Source organism: Schistocerca cancellata, chromosome 12, assembly GCF_023864275.1.
Source record: "Schistocerca cancellata isolate TAMUIC-IGC-003103 chromosome 12, iqSchCanc2.1, whole genome shotgun sequence".
Classification (NCBI taxonomy): domain Eukaryota; kingdom Metazoa; phylum Arthropoda; class Insecta; order Orthoptera; family Acrididae; genus Schistocerca; species Schistocerca cancellata.
Window position 1 is genome coordinate 5,314,320 of NC_064637.1, and position 17,162 is coordinate 5,331,481.

Sequence of the window (17,162 nt, forward strand, 5' to 3'; positions counted from 1 at the left end):
GGAGGCAAGTATCTGTTTTCGGATGCACTATTCCTTCTTTATTGCATCCGTCGATCCCTCACATTGACGAATTAACACAGAATTTGCGCCGCTATGAAATACTATAGGTCCTCTGCATTCTCTTTCAAATTCGAGGAACGTTACTATGGCAACGACAGGATCTTCGGTTGGGAAGCGAGTATCTCTTTTCGGATGCACTATTCCTACTTTATTGCATTCGTCGATCCCTCACAATGACGAATTACACAGAAATTGCGTAGCTATGAAATACTACGGGTTCCATGCATTCTCTATCTAAATCGAGGAACGTTTCTATGGCAACGACTGGATCTTATATTGGGAGGCGGGTATCTCTTTCCGGATGCACTATTACTTCTGTATTGCGTCCGTCGATCCTTCACAATGACGAATTAACACAGAAATTGTGTCGCTATGAAATACTATTGGTTCTATGATTTTCTCTTTCTAAATCGAGGAACGTTTCTATGGCAACGACAGGATCTTCTATTGGGAGGCGAGTATCTCTTTTCGGATGCACCATTCCTACATTATTGCATCCGTCGATCCCTCACTATGACGAATTAACACAGAAATTGCGTCGCTATGAAATACTATAGGTTCTATGCCTTCTCTTTCTAAATCGAGGAACGTTTCCATGGCAGTGACAGGTTCTTGTATTGGGAGGCGAGTATCTCTTTTCGGATGCACTATTCCTATTTATTGCATCTGTCGATCCCTCACAATGACGAATTAACACAGAAATTGCGTCGCTATGAAAAGCTATAGGTCTATGACTTCTCTTTCTAAATCGAGGAACGTTTCTATGGCAACGACAGGATCTTATATTGGGTGGCTAGTATCTCTTTTCGGATGCACTATTCGTTCTTTATTGCATCTGTCGATCCCTCACAATGACAAATTAACAAAGAAATGGCGTCGCTATGAGATACTATAGGTTCTATGCCTTCTCTTTCTAAATCGAGGAACGTTTCTATGGCAACGAAAGGATCTTCTATTGGGAGTCGAGTATCTCTTTTCGGATGCACTATTCCTTCTTTATTGCATCCGTCGATCTCTCACAATGACGAATTAACACAGAAATGGCGTCGCTATGAGATACTATAGGTTCTATGCTTTCTCTTTCTAAATCGAGGAACGTTTCTATGGCAACGACAGGATCTTCTATTGGGAGGGGAGTATCTCTTTTCGGATGCACTATTCCTTCCTTATTGCATCCGTCGATCCCTCACATTGACGAATTAACACAGAAATAGCGCCGCTATGATATACTATAGGTCCAATGCCTTCTCTTTCAAAATCGAGAAACGTTACTATGGCAACGACAGGATCTTCTGTTGGCAGGCAAGTATCTCTTTTCGGATGCACCATTCCTACTTTATTGGAGCCGTCGATCCCTCACAATGACGAATTAACACAAAAATTTCATCGCTATGAAGTGCTATAGGTTCTATGCCCTCTCTTACTAAATCGAGGAACGTTTCTATGGCAACGACAGGATCTTCTATTGGGTGGCGAGTATCTCTTTTCAGATGCACTATTCCTTCTTTATTGCATCCGTCGATCCCTCACAATCACGAATTAACAAAGAAATGGCGTCGCTATGAGATACTATGGGTTCTATGCCTTCTCTTTCTAAATCGATGACCGTTTCTATGGCAACGACAGGATCTTCTATTGGGTGGCGAGTATCTCTTTTCCGATGCACTATTCCTTCTTTATTGCATCCGTCGATCACTCACGATGACGAATTAACACAGAAATTACGTCGCTATGAAATACTATAGGTTCTATGACTTCTTTTTCGAAATCGAGGAACATTTCTATAGCAACGACAGGATCTTCTACTGGGAGGCGAATATCTCTGTTCGGATGCATTATTCCTTCTTTATTGCAACCGTCGAACCCTCCCAATGACGAATTAACACAGAAATTGCGTCGCTATGAAATACTATAGGTTCTATGCTTTCTCTTTCTAAATCGCGGAACGTTTCTATGGCAACGACAGGATCTTCAATTGGGTGACGAGTATCTCTTTTCGGATACACTATTCCTTCTTTATTGCATCCGTCGATCCCTCACAATGACGAATTAACAAAGAAATTGCGTCGCTATGAGATACTATAGGTTCTATGCCTTCTCTTTCTAAATCGAGCAACGTTTCTATGGCAACGACAGGATCTTCTATTGGGAGGCAAGTATCTGTATTCGGATGCACTATTCCTTCTTTATTGCATCCGTCGATCCCTCACAATGACGAATTACACAGAAATTGCGTAGCTATGAAATACTACGGGTTCAATGCACTCTCTATCTAAATCGAGGAACGTTTCTATGGCAACGACTGGATCTTATATTGGGAGGCGGGTATCTCTTTCCGGATGCACTATTACTTCTTTATTGCAGCCGTCGATCCTTCACAATGACGAATTAACACAGAAGTTGGGTCGCTATGAAATACTATATGTTCTATGCCTTCTCTTTCTAAACTGTGGAACGTTTCTATGGCAAAAACATGATCTTCTATTGGCAGGCGAATATCTCATTTCGGATGCACTATTCCTTCCTTATATCATCCGTCGATCTCTCACAATGAGGAATTAACACAGAAATTGCGTCGCTATGAAATACTATTTGTTCTATGCCTTCTCTTTCTAAATCGAGGAACGTTTCTATGGCAATGACAGGATCTTCTATTGGGAGGCGGGTATCTCTTTTCGGATGCACTATTCCTTTTTATTGCATCCGTCGATCCCTCACAATGACGAATTAACACAGAAATTGCGTCGCTATGAAAAGCTATAGGTCTATGCATTCTCTTTCTAAATCGAGGAACGTTTCTATGGCAACGACAGGATCTTCTATTGGGTGGCGAGTATCTCTTTTCGGATGCACTATTCATCTTTATTGCATCCGTCGATCCCTCACAATGACGAATTAACAAAGAAATGGCGTAGCTATGAGATACTATTGGCTCTATGCCTTCTCTTTCTAAATCGAGCAACGTTTCTATGGCAACGACAGGATATTCTATTGGGAGGCAAGTATCTGTTTTCGGATGCATTATTCCTTCTTTATTGCATCCGTCGATCCCTCACATTGACGAATTAACACAGAAATTGCGCCGCTATGAAATACTATAGGTCCTCTGCATTCTCTTTCAAAATCGAGGAACGTTACTATGGCAACGACAGGATCTTCGGTTGGGAAGCGAGTATCTCTTTCCAGATGCACTATTCCTACTTTATTGCATTCGTCGATCCCTCACAATGACGAATTACACAGAAATTGCGTAGCTATGAAATACTACGGGTTCAATGCATTCTCTATCTAAATCGAGGAACGTTTCTATGGCAACGACTGGATCTTATATTGGGAGGCGGGTATCTCTTTCCGGATGCACTATTACTTCTTTATTGCAGCCGTCGATCCTTCACAATGACGAATTAACACAGAAGTTGGGTCGCTATGAAATACTATATGTTCTATGCCTTCTCTTTCTAAACTGTGGAACGTTTCTATGGCAAAAACATGATCTTCTATTGGGAGGCGAGTATCTCATTTCGGATGCACTATTCCTTCCTTATATCATCCGTCGATCTCTCACAATGAGGAATTAACACAGAAATTGCGTCGCTATGAAATACTATTTGTTCTATGCCTTCTCTTTCTAAATCGAGGAACGTTTCTATGGCAATGACAGGATCTTCTATTGGGAGGCGAGTATCTCTTTTCGGATGCACTATTCCTTTTTATTGCATCCGTCGATCCCTCACAATGACGAATTAACACAGAAATTGCGTCGCTATGAAAAGCTATAGGTCTATGCATTCTCTTTCTAAATCGAGGAACGTTTCTATGGCAACGACAGGATCTTCTATTGGGTGGCGAGTATCTCTTTTCGGATGCACTATTCATCTTTATTGCATCCGTCGATCCCTCACAATGACGAATTAACAAAGAAATGGCGTAGCTATGAGATACTATAGGTTCTATGCCTTCTCTTTCTAAATCGAGCAACGTTTCTATGGCAACGACAGGATCTTCTATTGGGAGGCAAGTATCTGTTTTCGGATGCACTATTCCTTCTTTATTGCATCCGTCGATCCCTCACATTGACGAATTAACACAGAAATTGCGCCGCTATGAAATACTATAGGTCCTCTGCATTCTCTTTCAAAATCGAGGAACGTTACTATGGCAACGACAGGATCTTCGGTTGGGAAGCGAGTATCTCTTTCCAGATGCACTATTCCTACTTTATTGCATTCGTCGATCCCTCACAATGACGAATTACACAGAAATTGCGTAGCTATGAAATACTACGGGTTCAATGCATTCTCTATCTAAATCGAGGAACGTTTCTATGGCAACCACTGGATCTTATATTGGGAGGCGGGTATCTCTTTCCGGATGCACTATTACTTCTTCTTCTTCTTTCGATTTCGGCCATCTTTGGACCACGTTCAACAATTCACTTGCCCGGCTTTTTGATCTTTTTTTCTCTCTTCCCGATATTTCCTCATCATTTTCGAGTGGTTCCTCCTCCGCTCTTCCGACCATTTCCTGTTATTATTCTTTAGTTTCGTTTCTTCTGGAAAACACTTAATTTCGTTTACTATTTGTCTGAACTTTTCCCTGTCCCTGATTGACTCACGGGTGACATTAAAATAGGCCAAATCCTTTTTCACCATCTGTATCCATTTATTGTTGGCTTTTTCGTTCCTGTTACTATGTTCAAACACTTTTCTTGTTAGTCTGTTTCCATCCATCCTCGACAGGTGACCATAAAACGTTAGTCTGCGTTTACGCATTGCCTCACTCACTTTGTCAATAGTTTTGTATATTTCCTTATTACTCTTTAGCTTGTACTCTTCTCCAATCTTTCTCGGTCCTAATATTTTTCTCAAAATTTTCCTTTCTTTCTTTTCCATGTTTTCTATTTCCCCTTTTTGTTGAGAGTTAGGCACTCCGATGCATACAGGCATTCTGGTCTAATGACAGTTTTATAATGTCTTAATTTAGCTTGAATCGAAATGTTTTTTTTTGTTATATATGTCTTTGGTTTTTTGAAAAGCAAATTCCATTTTCCTTGCTCTCGCCTGGTTTGCACTCTTGTCTAAACCATTCACTTGAATTATTTCACCTAAATACTTAAATTTTTCTACTCTCTTAATATTGCCGTATTTAGTAATAAGATTTTTCTTGTTATTTCTATGATTAGACATATACACGGTTTTTTCAAATGAAATCTGCAGTCCAGCTCTGGCCGAAACTTCTTGTAGTTTCTCCAAGTAGTTCTGAGCTATTTCTTCGTTTTCTGTAATTATTGCCAGATCGTCTGCAAAAGCCTAACAGTCCACTTCTATTTTTTCTTTTTTTGTTCCAATTCTGATGTCATTCTTGGTGCCTTTGAGTTCTTCTTTCCATATTCTCAATATCTTTTCCAGTACGCAGTTGAAGAGGATTGGGGATAAACCATCACCTTGTCTAACACCTGTTTTAATTTCGAACTTCCTTGAAATTTCACCCATAAATTTAACTTTGGCCTTACTGTTTGTTAGCGTCTGTTTGATAATTTGAATTGTTTTCTTATCGACCCCAAATTCTTCCAATACTTTCAGTAATGTTTCTCTATCTACCGAGTCGTATGCTTTTTTGAAATCTACAAATACTATTGCAAATCTCTGGCCTCTTGAGATTCTGTAACGAATTAGTGTTTTCAGGTTAAATATTTGTTCAACACAGGATCTACCTTGTCTAAAACCTGCTTGATATTCACCTATTTTTTTATCCAGAACTGGCTCCACGATTTGAAGTAATTTCCTTGACAAAATTTTGTATCCTACTGGTAGTAGCGAGATCCCTCTATAATTATTAACATTCATCTTGTCCCCCTTTTTGTGTAGTGGGTGTATCAGGGCACACTGCCAGTCTTCAGGAATTCTTTCTTCGTCCCAGATCTTCTTAAACATATGTTCTAAAACTTGTGGGAGGTTGGTATCCATTATTTTTAGGATTTCTGGTACTATGGAGTCTTCACTTGAGGCTTTATTGTTTTTTAGACTGTGTATTATGTGTTTTATTTCTTCAGCGTCTGGAGGTTTTGACTCGGTATTAGTATTTCGGTGGTTTTCAAAACTCATTTTATCTTTGGGTGGTTCACAATTTAGTAGATTCTCGAAATATTTTGCTAATATTTCACAATTAGTCTTGTTTGTCAAACCTAGCTTGTTCTCTTCATCTTTAAAACATAAATTTGGGGATTGGTATTTGGTTAGCTGTTTTCTAAAAGTTTTGTAGAAATCTCTAGAATTATTTCTTTTAAAGTCTTCCTCAATCTGTTCTAGGTTATCCTGAAATTGTCTTCTTTTTTTATTACGGAAAAGCTTAGCTGTTTCTCTTCTCTGGATTTTAAAATTGTCAAGATCTTGTGGATCTTTTGTGGAGTTCCATTTCTGCCACAATTTCTGTCTCTTCTCCAGGTTCTCATCACATTCATTGTCCCACCATGGATGTCTTCTTACTCTTTTCACGAGACAATTTTCTTTTGCTATTTCAACTATTTCGTTTTTTATCTCCTCCCATCCCGCTTCCTTATTTATTGTGGATATGCCATCGCTATCTTTGTGCAATGCTCTTTGAAACCGTTGTTTAATTTCTTCATTTTTTATAGTTTCTGTGTTATATTTTGGAATTTTGTAAAAGGTTTTCTTCTCTTTTCGAAATGGGAGTGGTCTGAATTTAATCGTAGTCAAATAGTGGTCTGAATCAACATCAAGGCTTTTCAGCACTTTAGTGTTTTGAATTTCTTCTTGACAATGAAGTGAGATAGCCACATGGTCAATTTGGAATTCTCCGAGAAGTGGATTTGGTGATCTCCATGTTTTAGTTTTTCGGCTCAGCTTTTTGAAATGTGTTGTCATTATTTTCAAGTTGAAATGCCTACATACCTCTATAAGCCTTTCTCCATTTTTTGAAGTTCTTTTGTGACCTGGGAAGAGGCCTACTGTTCCATGGTATTTTTTCTCCCTTCCTATTTGTGCGTTAAAATCGCCTACTAACATTTTTATGTTCTTCTTTGAGCATCTATCCAGTTCCATTTCAAGTATCTCCCAAAATTCTTCAACTTTCTCCGGGTTATTTTTGTTGTCCTGGTTTATGGGTGCATGGCAGTTGATTATAGAGTATCCTTTGTTTTTACATTTAATCTCAAGAATGGATAGTCTCTCAGAACTCGAGTAGAAGTTAGTAACTGAATCTAAAATTGAGTGATGTACCAGAAATGCTGTTCCCAGGTATGGCATTTGTTTCATTAAGATTTTACCTGGTTTTCCTTTAAATAAACGATAGTTTTCAAAATCTAAAGCAGTTTCATCTAAAAACCTTGTTTCTTGCAATGCACATATTAAAATTTCTTTCTGGTTCAGCTTTTCAATCAATGATTTCAATTTTCCTACTTTAATTAGAGAGTTTACATTTAGGGTTGCAAACATAGTTGCTTTCTTAAATTTCAGTGTTGAGGGCTGCATACATGTTGGTTGGGGTCCTCCAAAATCCTTTGACCCCTTTGCATTGTTTCTACGAACAACGGAGGATTTGCCATTCGGTCTACCTCTTGGAGTAGTGTCTATCTTTGACGTCGTTCCCATCATGCTTTGCAGTAATTGTTGGATAATAAATTGGGGGATCGGGTTGCCCCGAATCCGAAATTAAAACCAAGGTAGTAAGCCCTGGAGTTAGCTCTTCCGCTCTCTCTGGCGTTGGGAAATTGTTCCTCTTCCGCCATTGAGACCGTTGGCTGGGTTTCACCTAGTAACCCTAGGCAGGGGTCCTATGACAGGGTGCTACCATCTGGAGCCGGACAGACCCTGGTTTTTTTACGAGGTTGTTACTCCTCCCCCTCCACACTTCCCCATCCTCTTGTTTTTAGATGGGCCCGGGCTTGGGACCGGCTTGCGGCGGTGTTGCACTATTACTCCTTTATTGCATCCGTCGATCCTTCACAATGACGAATTAATACAGAAATTGTGTCGCTATGAAATACTATAGGTTCTATGATTTTCTCTTTCTAAATCGAGGAACGTTTCTATGGCAACGACAGGATCTTCTATTGGGTGGCGCGTATCTCTTTTCGGATGCACTATTCCTTCTTTATTGCATCCGTCGATCCCTCACAATGACGAATTAACAAAGAAATGGCGTCGCTATGAGATACTATAGGTTCTATGCCTACTCTTTCTAAATCGAGCAACGTTTCTATGGCAACGACAGGATCTTCTATTGGTAGGCAAGTATCTGTTTTCGGATGCACTATTCCTTCTTTATTGCATCCGTCGATCCCTCACATTGACGAAGTAACACAGAAATTGCGCCGCTATGAAATACTATAGGTCCTCTGCATTCTCTTTCAAAATCGAGGAACGTTACTATGGCAACGACAGGATCTTCGGTTGGGAAGCGAGTATCTCTTTTCGGATGCACTATTCCTACTTTATTGCATTCGTCGATCCCTCACAATGACGAATTAACACAGAAATTGCGTCGCTATGAAATACTATAGGTTCTATGCCTTCTCTTTCTAAATCGAGGAGCGTTTCTATGGCAACGACAGGATCTCCTATTGGGAGGAGAGTATCTCTTTTTGGATGCACTATTCCTTCTGTATTGCATCCGTCGATCCCCCACAATGACGAATTAACACAGAAATTGCGTCGCTATGAAACACTATAGGTTCTATGCCTTCTCTTTCTAAATCGAGGAACGTTTCTATGGCAACGACAGGATCTTCTATTGGGAGGCGAGTATCTCTTTTTGGATGCACTATTCCTTCTGTATTGCATCCGTCGATCCCTCACAATGACGAATTAACACAGAAATTGCTTCGCTATGCGATACTATAGGATCTATGCCTTGTCTTTCTAAATCGAGGAACGTTTCTATGGCAACGACAGGAACATCTATTGGGAGGCGAGTATCTCTTTTCGGATGCACTATTCCTTCTTTATTGCATCCGTCGATCCCTCACGATGACGAATTAACACAGAAATTGCGTCGCTATGAAACACTATAGGTTCTATGACTTCTCTCTCGAAATCGAGGATCATTACGTTAGCAACGACAGGATCTTCTGTTTGGAGGCGAATATCTCTGTTCGGATGCACCATTCCTTCTTTATTGCATCCGTCGATCCCTCACAGTGACGAATTAACACAGAAATTTCGTCGCTATTAGATACTATAGGATTTATGTTTTCTATTTCTGAATCGAGGAACGTTTCTATGGCAACGACAGGATCTTCAATTGGGAGGCGAGTATCTCTTTCCGGATGCACTATTCCTTCTTTATTGCATCCGTCTATCCCTCACAATGAGGAATTAACACAGAAATTGATTCGCTATGAAATACTATATGTTCTATGCCTTCTCTTTCTAAATCGAGGATCGTTTCTATGGCAATGACAGGATGTTCTATTGGGAGGCGAGGATCTCTTTTTGGATGCACTATTCCTTCTTAAATCGATCCGTCGATCCCTCACAGTGACGAATTAACACAGAAATTGTGTCGCTATGAAATACTATAGGTTCTATGCCTTCTCTTTCTAAATCGAGGAGCGTTTCTATGGCAACGAAAGGATCTTTGATTGGTAGCCGAGTATCTCTTTTCGGATGCACTATTCCTTCTTTATTGCATCCGTCGATCCCTCACAATGACGAATTAACACAGAAATTGCGTCGCTATGAAATACGCATCCGTCCATCCCTCACAATGACGAATTAACACAGAAATTGCGTCGCTATGAAATACTATATGTTCTATGCCTTCTCTTTTAAATCGAGGAGCGTATCGATGGCAACGAAGGGATCTTTGATTGGTAGGCGAGTATCTCTTTTCGGATGCACTATTTCTTCTTTATTGCATCCGTCGATCCCTCACAATGTCGAATTAACACAGAAATTGCGTCGCTATGAAATACTATGGGTTCTATGCCTTCTCTTTCTAAATCGAGGAACGTTTCTATGGTAACGAAAGGATCTTCTATTGGGAGGCGAGTATCTCCTTGCGGATGCACTTTTCCTTCTATATTGCATCCGTCGATCATTCACAATGACAAATTAACACAGAAATTGCATCGCTATGAAGTACTATAGGTTCTATGCCCTCTCTTACTAAATCGAGGAACGTTTCTATGGCAACGACAGGATCTTCCATTGAGAGGCGAGTATCTCTTTGCGGATGCACTATTCATTCTTTAATGCATCCGTCGATCCCTCACAATGACGAATTATCACAGAAATTGCGTCGCTATGAAATACAATAGGTTGTATGCCTTCTCTTTCTAAATCGAGGAACGTTTCTATGGCAACGACAGGATCTTCTATTGGGAGACGAGTATCTCTTTTTCGGATGCACTATTCCTTCTTTTTTTGCATCCGTCTATCACTCACAATGCCGAATTAACACAAAAATTTTGCGTCGCTATGAAATACTATAGGTTCTATGCCTTCTCATTCTAAATCGAGGAACGTTTCTATGGCAACGACATGATCTTCTATTAAGAGGCGAGTATATTTTTTTCCGATGAACTATTCCTTCTTTATTGCATCCGTCGATCCCTCACAATGACGAATTAACACAGAAAATGCGTCGCTATGAAATACTATCGGTTCTATGCCTTCTCTTTCTAAATCGAGGAACGTTTCTATGGCAACGACAGGTCCCTATATTGGGAGGCGAGTATCTCTTTTCGGATGCGCTATTCCTTCTCTATTGCATCCGTCGATACCTCACAATGAAGAATTAACCCAGAAATTGCGTCGCTATGAAATACTGTAGGTTCTATTCCTTCTCGTTCTAAATCGAGGAACGTTTCTATGGCAACGACAGGACATTCTATTGGGAGGCGAGTATCTCTTTTCGGATGCACTATTCCTTCTTTATTGCATCCGTCGATCCCTCTCAATGACGAATTAACACAGAAATTGCGTCGCTATGAAAAACTATATGTTCTATGGCTTCTCTTTCTAAATCGAGGAACGTTTCTATGGCAACAACAGGATCTAATTTTGGGAGGCGAGTATCTCTTTTCGGATGCACTATTCCTTCTTTATTGCATCCGTCGATCCCTCACAATGACGAAATAACACGAAAATTTGTGTCGCTATGAAATACCATAGGTTCTATGCCTTCTCTTTCTAAATCGAGGAACTTTTCTGGGGAATCAACAGGACCTTCTATTGGGAGGCGAGTATCTTTTTTCGGATGCACTATTCCTTCTTTATTGCATTTGTCCTTACCTCACAATGTCGAATTAGCACAGAAATTGCGTCGCTATGAAATACTATAGGTTCTATGTTTTCTCTTTCTAAATCGAGAAACGTTTCTATGGCAACGACAGGATCTTCTATTGGGAGGCGAGTATCACTTTTCGGATGCACTTTCCTTCTTTATGGCATCCACCGATCCCTCACAATTACGAATTAACACATAAATTGCGTCGCTATGAAATACTATAGGTTCTATGCCTTCCCTTTCTAAATCGAGTAAATTGTCTATGGGAACGACAGGATGTTATATTGGGAGGCGAGTATCTCTTTTCGGATGCACTATTCCATCTTTATTGCATCCGTCGATCCCTCACAATGACAAATTAACACATAAATTGCGTCGCTATGAAATACTGTAGGTTCTATTTCTCCTTTTCTAAAGCGAGGAACGTTTCTATGGCAACGACATGATCTTCTATTGGCAGGCGAGTATTTCTTTTCGGATGCCTCTTCCTTCTTTATTGCATCCGTCGATCCCTCACAATGACGAATTAACACAGAAATTGCGTCGCTATGAAAAACTATATGTTCTATGCCTTCTCTTTCTACATCGAGGAACGTTTCTAAGGCAACAACAGGATCTTATTTTGGGAGGCGAGTATCTCTTTTCGGATGCACTATTCCTTCTTTATGGCATCCACCGATCCCTCACAATTACGAATTAACACATAAATTGCGTCGCTATGAAATACTATAGGTTCTATGCCTTCCCTTTCTAAATCGAGTAAGTTTTCTATGGGAACGACAGGATGTTATATTGGGAGGCGAGTATCTCTTTTCGGATGCACTATTCCATCTTTATTGCATCCGTCGATCCCTCACAATGACAAATTAACACATAAATTGCGTCGCTATGAAATACTGTAGGTTCTATGCCTTCTCTTTCTAAATAGAGGCACGTTTCTATGGCAACGACAAGATCTTATTTTGGGGGCGAGTATATCTTTCCGGATGCACTATTCCTTCTTTATTGCATCCGTCGATTACTCACAATGACGAATTAACACAGAAATTGATTCGCTGTGAAATACTATAGGTTCTATGCCTTCTCTTTCGAAATCGAGGACCATTTCTATAGCAACGAGAAGATCTTCTATTGGGAGGCAAATATCTCTCTTCGGATCCACTATTCCTTCTTTATTGCATGCGTCGATCCCTCATAATGACGAATTAACACAGAAATTGCGTTGCTATGAAATACTATGGGTTCAATGCATTCTCTATCTAAAGCGAGGAACGTTTCTATGGCAACGACAGGATCTTATTTTGGGAGGCGAGTATCTCTTTCCGGATGCACTATTCCTTCTTTATTGCATTAGTCGATCACTTACAATGACGAATAAACACAGAAATTGCGTCGCTATGAGACACTATTAGTTCTATGCCTTCTCTTTCTAAATCGAGGAACGTTTCTATGGCAACGACAGGATCTTCTATTGGGAGTCGAGTATCTCTCTTTCGGATGCACTGTTCCTTCTTTATTGCATCCGGCGATCCCTCACAATGACGAAATAAAACGGAAATTTGCGTCCCTATGAAATACCATAGGTTCTATGCCTTCTCTTTCCAAATCGAGGAACGTTTCTATGGCAATGACAGGATCTTCTATTGGAAGGCGGGTATCTCTTTTCGGATGCACTATTCCTTTTTAATGCATCCGTCGATCCCTCATAATGACGAATTAACAAAGAAACTTCGTGGCTATGAAATACTATAGGTTCTATGATTTCTCTTTCTAAATCGACGAACGTTTCTATGGCAACGACATGATCTTCTATTGGGTGGCGAGTATCTCTTTTCGAATGCACTATCCCTTCTTTATTGCATCCGTCGATCCCTCACAATGACGAAATAACACGAAAATTTGTGTCGCTATGAAATACCATAGGTTCTATGCCTTCTCTTTCTAAATCGAGTAAATTTTCTATGGGAACGACAGGATGTTATATTGGGAGGCGAGTAACTCTTTTCGGATGCACTATTCCATCTTTATTGCATCCGTCGATCCCTCACAATGACAAATTAATACATAAATTGCGTCGCTATGAAATACTGTAGGTTCTATGCCTTCTCTTTCTAAATAGAGGAACGTTTCTATGGCAACGACAAGATCTTATTTTGGGAGGCGAGTATCTCTTTCCGGATGCACTATTCCTTCTTTATTGCATCCGTCGATCCCTCACAATGACGAATTAACACAGAAATTGCGTCGCTGTGAAATACTATAGGTTCTATGCCTTCTCGTTCTAAACCGTGGAACGTTTCTATGGCAACGACATGATCTTCTATTGGCAGGGGAGTATCTCGTTTAGGATGCACTATTAATTCCTTATTGCATCCGTCGATCCCTCACAATGAGGATTTAACGCAGAAATTCCGTCTTTATGAAATACTATATGTTCTATGCCTTCTCTTTCTAAATCGAAAAACGTTTCTATGGCAATGAAAAGATCTTACTTGGGGAGGCGAGTATCTCTTTCCGGATGCACAATTCCTTCTTTATTGCCTCCGTCGATCCATTACAATGACGAATAAACACAGAAATGCGTCGCTATGAAATATTATTGGTTCTATGTCTTCTCTTTTTAAATCGAGGAACGTTTCTATGGCAATGACAGGATCTTCTATTGGGAGGCGAGTATCTCTTTTCGGATGCACTTTTTCTTTTTATTGCATCCGTCGATCCCTCACAATGACGAATTAACACAGAAACTGCGTCGCTATGAAATACTATAGGTTCTATGCCTTCTCTTTCTAAAACGAGGAACGTTTCAATGGGAACGACAGGATCTTATATTGGGAGGCAAATATCTCTTTTCGGATGCATTATTCCTTCTTTATTGCATCCGTCGATCCCTCACATTGTTGAATTAACACAGAAATTGCACCGCTATGAAATACTATAAGTTCTATGCCTTTTCTTTCAAAGTTTAGGAACGTTACTATGGCAACGACTGGATCTTCTGTTATGAGGCGAGTATCACTTTTCGGATGCACTATTCCTACTTCATTGCATCCGTCGATCCCTCACAATGACGAATTACCACAGAAATTGCGTTGCTATATAATACTATGGGTTCAATGCATTCTCTATCTAAAGCGAGGAACTTTTCTATGGCAACGACAGGATCTTATTTTGGGAGGCGAGTATGTCTTTCCGGATGCACTATTCCTTCTTTATTGCATTAGTCGATCACTTACAATGACGAATAAACACAGAAATTGCGTCGCTATGTGTCACTATTGGTTCTATGCCTTCTCTTTCTAAATCGAGGAACGTTTCTATGGCAACGACAGGATCTTCTATTGGGAGTCGAGTATCTCTCTTTCGGATGCACTATTCCTTCTTTATTGCATCCGGCGATCCCTCACAATGACGAAATAAAACGGAAATTTGCGTCCCTATGAAATACCATATGTTCTATGCCTTCTCTTTCTAAATCGAGGAACGTTTCTATGGCAATGACAGGATCTTCTATTGGGAGGCGAGTATCTTTTTTCGGATGCACTATTCCTTCTTTATTGCATTTGTCGATACCTCACAATGACGAATAACACAGAAATTGCGTCGCTATGAAATACTATAGGTTCTATGTTTTCTCTTTCTAAATCGAGAAACGTTTCTATGGCAACGACAGGATCTTCTATTGGGAGGCGAGTATCACTTTTCGGATGCACTATTCCTTCTTTATTGCATCCGTCGATCCCTCACAATGACGAATTAACACCGAAATTGCGTTGCTATGAAATACTATAGGTCCTATTTCTCCTTTTCTAAAGCGAGGAACGTTTCTATGGCAACGACATGATCTTCTATTGGCAGGCGAGTATTTCTTTTCGGATGCCTCTTCCTTCTTTATTGCATCCGTCGATCCCTCACAATGACGAATTAACACAGAAATCGCGTCGCTATGAAAAACTATATGTTCTATGCCTTCTCGTTCTAAACCGTGGTACGTTTCTATGGCAACGACAGGATCTTCTATTAAGAGACGAGTATCTCTTTTCCGATGCACTATTCCTACTTTATTGCATCCGTCGTTCTCTCACAACGACGAATTAACACGGAAATTGCGTCGCTATGAAATACTATAGGTTCTATGCCTACTCTTTCTAAATCTAGGAACGTTTCTATGGCAACAACAGGATCTTATTTTGGGAGGCGAGTATCTTTTTTCGGATGCACTATTCCTTCTTTATTGCATCCGTCGATCCCTCTCAATGAGGAATTAACACAGAAATTGCGTCGCCATGAGATACTATAGTTTCTATGCTTTCTCTTTCGAAATCGAGTAACATTTTTATAGCAACGACAGGATCTTCTATTGGGAGGCGAATTTCTCTGTTCGGATGGACTATTCCTTCCCTATTGCATCCGTCGATCCCTCAGAATGACGAATTAACACAGAAATTGAGTCGCTATGAAATACTATAGGTTCTATGCCTTCTGTTTCTAAATCGAGGAGAGTCTCTAGGGCAACGAAAGGTTCTTTGATTGGTAGGCGAGTATCTCTTTTCGGATGCACTATTCCTTCTTTATTGCATCCGCCGATCCCTCACAATGATTAATTCACACAGAATTTGCGTTGCTATGAAATACTATATGTTCTAGTTCCCCTTTTCTAAACCGAGGAACGTTTCTATGGCAACGACATGATCTTCTATTGCCAGGGGAGTATCTCTTTCCGGATGCACTATTCCTTCCTTATTGCATCCGTCGGTCCCTCACAATGAGGAATTAACACAAAAATTGCGTCGCTATGAAATACTAGATGTTCTATGCCTTCTCTTTCTAAATCGAAAAACGTTTCTATGGCAACGACAAGATCTTATTTTGGGAGGCGAGTATCTGTTTCCGGATGCACTATTCCTTCTTTATTGCATCCGTCGATCCCTTACAATGACGAAGAAACAGAGAAATTTCGTCGCTATGAAATACTGTAGGTTCTATGCCTCCTCTTTCTAAATCGAGGAACTTTTCTATGGCAACGACAGGATCTTCTATTGGGAGGCGAGTATCTTTTTTCGGATGCACTATTCATTCTTTATTGCATCTGTGGATCCCTCACAATGACGAAGTAACACAGAAATTGCGTCGCTATGAAATACTATAGGTTCTAGGTCTTCTATTTCTAAATCGAGGAACGTTTCTATGACAACGACAGGATTTTCTATTGGGAGGCGAGTATCTCTTTCCGGATGCACTATTCCTTCTTTATTGCATCCGTCGATCCCTTACAATGACGAAGAAACAGAGAAATTTCGTCGCTATGAAATACTGTAGGTTCTATGCCTCCTCTTTCTAAATCGAGGAACTTTTCTATGGCAACGACAGGATCTTCTATTGGGAGGCGAGTATCTTTTTTCGGATGCACTATTCATTCTTTATTGCACCTGTCGATCCCTCACAATGACGAAGTAACACAGAAATTGCGTCGCTATGAAATACTATATGTTCTATTTCTCCTTTTCTAAACCGAGGAACGTTTCTATGGCAACGACATGATCTTCTATTGGCAGATGAGTATCTCTTTTCGGATGCACTATTCCTTCCTTATTGCATCCGTCGGTCCCTCACAATGGGGAATTAACACAGAAATTGCGTCGCAATGAAATACTATAGGTTCTATGCCTTCTCTTTCTAAATCGTGAAACGTTTCTGTGGCAACGACAGGCTCTTCTGTTGGGAGGCGAGTATCTCTTTTTGGATGCACTATTCCTTCTTAATTCCATCCGTCGATCCCTCACAATGACAAATTAACACAGAAATTGCGTCGCTTTGAAATACTATAGGTTCTATGCCTTCTGTTTCTAAAT